Here is a 5,970-nt window from a genome sequence, read left to right as displayed (position 1 = left end):
TCCTAGGGAGTGGTGGATCCCCCTCCCAATAACCGAATAAACCTAGCCAATGTTGGAGCGGCAACTCAGTTCCCACAATCTCCGACAATAGAGAAATCCCCTTCTTCCAGAACACGGAGACAGGTGTACATGTCCATAGACAGTGATACAGATCCGCCCCTGGGAGATTGCATTTAGGACATTCCGTCAGGTATGGACTGTTTGCCTTTATTTTATGGAAAAAATCAAAGGCACGATATGCCTTATGGATTATGCGGAACTGAGTCTCCCTCGATGCTTCATTAGTAGTGCATTTCCTGATCGTTTGGTGTCCATGTATTATTTTGTCATATATGTCATCATCCAGTATGTGTTTTCTCCATTTTCAAACTGAGGATTTCGCCGCCGGTGGGAGGGGAGTGGTTTTTAGACATGCATACAACGTCTTAATGGGGTAGCATTTGGAGTGAATTACCAGGTCTAAACAGTTAGACTGAAGAAAAAATTGTGGTGTTCGCATTTCACTTTTCCAGTAATGGGTCAACTGAGAATAAAATAAAAAGTGATATCTGGGGAGTTGAAACCTGTCGCATATGGTTGGAAAAGCTAACGGCTGAAATGGGTCTGGATCGAAAATCTGCGCCATTGATGATAGGCCTTTCGAATTCCATTCTTTATAGGCTGCATAACTTTGTCCAGGTAGTAATTGGGGGTTGCCCCTCAAGGGGAGGTATTTGGAGATATATGGGTGAGAGTTAAGTTGTAATCTAGAGGCCCTCCATGCCGCCACCGTGTCTCTTATTATGATGCTGTGTTTCAGTAAAGTGGGTAGTTTAGAAATTCTGGTATGGAGGAGAGCTGTGAGAGACCATGGGGCCACCCAAGCTCGCTCCAGAAACAAGTTGGAATACTGAGACAATCCATTGATCCAGTCAATAGAGTGGTGGAGTAGACAAGCTAGGTTGTATGCTCTAATACCTGGCATGCCCATGCCTCCATCATCTTTGTGTAACTTTAGTTGTCGAAGGGGTATGCGGGCTCTCTTGGATCGCCATAGAAATTTATTGTAGGCCACTTCTAGTAGCTTGACGTCTTTGTGTTTTAGCAGTACAGGGATAGTTTGCATTGGGTACAGTAATTTCGGGAAGCTGACCATTTTTAGAAGGTGAGCTCTGCCAAAGAGCGAGGGGGGAAGGGAGGACCATTTATTTAGTTCTGCCATTATCTGGATATCCCTCTCCACCTCAGAGGTAAAGAGAAGCAAGTCATCCGCGAATAGTGCCGACTGCAACTCTTGATCTCCAATTTTTATGCCATGGATAGTGTCTGTCTGTAGGAGCCATTGGGACAGGGGTTCCACCTCTAGGTTAAAAAGTAATGGTGATAGCGGGCACCCTTGGCCCGTGCCTTTACACAGGGGAATAGAGGGGGGTAGAAAGCCAGTAGTATGCACCTTAGCCGTCGGGGTCTCGTACATTGCTCCAAGGAGAGATACGAACTTGCCCCTGAAACCCAGCCGCTCCAGCACCGCAAATAGCCATAGATGTTGAACGTTGTCAATAGCCTTTTCGGCATCTATGGTGATGATGGCATTGCCCGGAGACGGGTGGGCGGTGGAGTGCTCAAGGGCCAGCAGGACTTTACGGATGTTAGCTAGTGCCGCTCTCCCCTTGATGAAACCCACTTGGGTAGGGTGTATAATACTTGGCATTATTCCTGCAAGGCGGTCCGGCAAGATCTTGGATAAGATCTTAGCGTCCAAGTTGATTAACGATATGGGTCTATAAGAGCCTGGCTGTTGCAGATCCTTTCCAGGTTTAGGTAGTACTTTGATATAGGCCTCATTCCCCGTGGGTAAGTATCTACCGTCCGACCATAGCTGGGAGTATAGCTCCCCCATGGCAGGGAGGAGATCTGGCTTGAGGAATTTAAAGAATTCTGCTGTGTATCCGTCCGGGCCTGGCGCTTTGCCCCCCGCTAGGTGAGAGATGGTGGAGGCAATTTCCTCCTGGGTAATCAAGGCGTTTAACTTGTCTATTTGAAGGTCAGTGATTTGGGGAAGATTAACAGAATCCAAATACTTTAGAGCCTCAGACGACAGGGTTTGGTCGTCCCTGTACAGCGAGCTGTAGTACTCCCCCAGTAATAAGTTAAGTTCTTGTGGATGGGTAATCTGCTTATTGTTGGAATCTACCAGGGAGTGGATTTGGGAAATGTGTCTATTTCCCCTAGCTAGATTGGCTAACATCTTGCCACATTTATTTCCATACTTGTGGAATTGTAAATCCTACATAGATTTGGTATATAGCTCAAATTTGTTCAGTCTGGTCTCGAACTCCCCCTTCGCTTGGGTCCACTTATCTCTCGTAAGAGGAGAGGGGCGATCCCGAAATGCGGAATATGCCTGTCTCAGTATCCCACTGGTCTTCTGATACTCTGCCGTGACTGCCTTAGCTTTACCCCGGACATATGAGATGGTTCTTCCCCTCATAAAGGCTTTGCCCAACTCCCAGAATGTGACAGCCGAGGCTACCAAACCCCTATTGGAGTCATTGTATTCCCTCCAGCCTGCACTCAGGAAGTCTTGGAAAGTTGCATCCTTCAGCAGATGGGAGGGGAATCTCCATATTCTGGCATCCCCCCTGGGCAACGTGGTTTGGATCGTCAGTGCAATGGGGGCGTGATCGGAGATGACCAGGTCATGGATGGCAGGCTTGGTCGCTTTACAGAGTAGGGCTGGGGAGCATAATAAATAGTCTATATGGGATAGGGAGGCATGGACATGGTGAATTCTCTCCCCTCCGGGTTATGCAGGCGCCAGACATCTTTCAGGGATAACGTGTCCATTAGCTGTGCCAACCCCGTAGGGGAGGTTGATGGTCTCGAGACTCCCCCTGCTTTTCCCGATCGTCTATCCTCTCCTTTGGAAACCACTGAGTTCATATCACCCCCGATTATAACATTCTCGCAGCCTTCTTGCGCAACATCGGCCGAGAGCTCCTTAAAAAAAGCCTGCGGAGGCGAATTCGGTGCATATATATTATATATGACATAATCTGTGTCATATATTCTGAAACAAACCCTAATTTGATGACCTTCCTGGTCATGGGAGGACTGGGTTATGTGAAGTGGTAATGTTTTTCTGAACAATATAAGCGTCCCTGCCTTCCTACCTACCCCTGGAGATCCTACCATCTCTCCCACCCAGTACTTCCGTAAACGCGGCATATCCGAATCGGAGAGATGTGTCTCCTGTAGTAATGCAATATCAACCTTTAATTTAGCCAAATGGCGTAACACTTTGGATCTCTTTTGGGGTGATCTGAGACCTTTTACGTTCCATGAAATCACTTTAAACTGCAATAAGGTGGACATCTAAACTCCCCAAGTAATGAGCTAAACAGTGGACTTTATACCAACATATTGTTACAGTACCCCATAACACCGCTGTTTGGATGGAGGATTGGAGAGGCTACCAGAGGAGGACAGAGCACCCAGTATCCATGGAGAGGCGAAGCTGATACGGCGGTTGGAATCTAGGAAAGATAAACACATTAAACGCAATAAACTAGTAAACAATAAGCCATGAACAACGAAAATAGGAAGCGACAGCAAGCTTTCAAGCGCATATGCGCACATTGCGATATTTGGCTTCCTTTTTTCCCACCTGCACTTGCACATATCCCACTTCTCACTCTCGCTCTACACGGCACAGCAGGTCAGTAGGTAATTCGCATTACACAAACCAGTAACTATATATCAGGTTGTCGGGAGGAGTGCCGCCTGCCTAAAGTAGGACTCCAGCTGACCATAAGGCAGACACTCGCTCTGAAAGACTGTTACGACCTATCATCAACCTTAAAAGAATCAGGTGCTCAAGGCGCTTATCAGGGAGTAGCAAAATGATATAAGATAAGACACCCTAGGATGAATCAAGTTTGAAAAGTAAAAGTAAATTGTAGAAAAAAAAAAAGTATGGAACAAAGGGGAGCCACAGATGATGATAAGTCAGCCAATGGAAGACACTCAATAGCATCCTGGTGGGTCCCAGCTGGTTTGGCGTTTTGGGGATAGGGTCGAGTAACATCTTCCTAGGTGTCACATTGTAAGTTCTGTCATAAGGTAAAGAAAAGGAAAAATAAAAAAATAAAAATTTGAGTCATGTCTGTCCTCGAGTCGCCAGCCATTGCAGAGGAGAAACTTAGGAAAGAAAACCCAGTCTCAGGTCCCTAGGGGCTAGTTCAGGTTTGATCTCGGTTCGGAACTGGAGGGAGCTTATGGGGTGATGGTGGCGACAGTCTCATCCTTTTTCCGCTGAGTTGAGTGCGCTGTTCTCGATCAAGGGGGGCCGCATGTCTAGGAAGGCATAGGTGTCCGATGGAGATGTAAACACCTTCTTGTCCCCTTCCGCCGTTTGCACATGAAGAGTGGCAGGATAGGCCAGAGAGAACCGAATCTTCTGCTGGAACAAGGATTTACAGACCTCTGCGAACAGTTTGCGGCATCGGCTGACTTCCGCCGAATAATCAGCAAAGATTAAGAGTCTGTGACCTTCCACTTGGAGAGCAGCGGCACTTCTGAATGCCTTGAGGATCAGCGATTTATCAGCATAGTTAAGATACCTGACTATCACCGCACAAGGGCGCTGTGACTCCTGTTTCTGAGTCCCCAAGTGGTGGGCCCTCTCCACTACACAGTCCGACGATAAGCCCAGAAGAGCCGGAATGGCGTGGGAGCATAACGCAGGCAATGCCGCAGCTTGGTAGGATTCAGGTAGGCCTACGATCCTCAGATTGTTTCACCTGGACCTGTTTTCAAGATCATCCAGCTTCTCCAGTATCACTGCATGCTTCTTGGAACCCTCTCTTATGTGGGCATGAGCCTGTGCCAGTTCGTCTTCCAGTAGTGCCACTCTGTTCTCCACTTCGTTAATGCGTTGCGATTGTGCCCTCTTGTCCTGATGCAGTGATTTTATGCCTTTGAGCACCGCCTCCTGTATCGTCGGTTTGAGTAGTCTTGCTACTGCTTCGGCAATGGAAGTGGGGTCATTCACTTGTACCTCCTCCTTCCAGGTGGGTGGCTGTTGCATCGGCATCTCAGAAAGGTCGAAATCCGGGGATGCGGCCTTCTCGTCTGCTCGGGTCCCCGTGCGAGATCGATTTTGGCTCCTGGCCACAAACTTGTCCATAGAGGGGGTCTTGCGTGGGAGTAGGTCTCCCGTGTAGGTTTTCACCTGGTGTGTGGTTTTTTTAAGCAGATTTATGTCCCGTGGAGCCGGAGCGCTCTACATGTGCAGCCACTGCGGTGGGCGCCGGAACCGGAAGTTGCTAGGTGCATTTTGATAGATAAATATCTTTAAGATGGGAATTAAACATGGGCCCTGCTTTGTAGGTCACGTGCATAAATATTTCTCATTGCTCAGCTCAACAATTTTTCTGTTCTAACATTTAGAAGTAGATTCCACTCTACTTTGGTGGCATTAACCTGTTGTTGCAGTGATAGTGTGAGATGAGTTTTAAACTGTGATTCAACGTGATGTTAATTAAGTTAATGAAGAACTCGGGGGCAGTCAAAACGTTCACCCTTGCAGTGGGGCTACACCTGGGTCAAGAAAAATTATAGAACACTGATTTTAACACTGTCTGGCTCCTCCCACTATTCTCCCACAGCCCAGAAGTCCGGACAGCCAGCGGTGGCCTACAATGGGTGAGAGAGCCTAAGTACCGGACATGGAGCGGAATAAGGCCAGAACCATGTAGGGAGCCCAGTGGGAGGAGAGAATGATACCCCAGCCAGTCACCCCTTTAATGAACTTACTAGTGAGTCCTCACATCACCCGACCATTCACACTACCATTACATGGATGGCAAAAGTGGCATGTGGGGGCGGGAGAAGGCGGAGAAAGGGGCAGAGCGGGAGGGGAACCCAAGTCACTGCCCCATAGGCCTCTGGGTTGTACTTGCCTCCTAGGCTAAAAGTTGCCAGTCAGCC

The sequence above is a fragment of the Nanorana parkeri genome, unplaced genomic scaffold (assembly GCF_000935625.1).
Source record: "Nanorana parkeri isolate BGI_ZX_2015 unplaced genomic scaffold, ASM93562v1 scaffold47, whole genome shotgun sequence".
NCBI lineage: Eukaryota > Metazoa > Chordata > Amphibia > Anura > Dicroglossidae > Nanorana > Nanorana parkeri.
Note: the sequence above shows the minus strand (reverse complement) of the source record.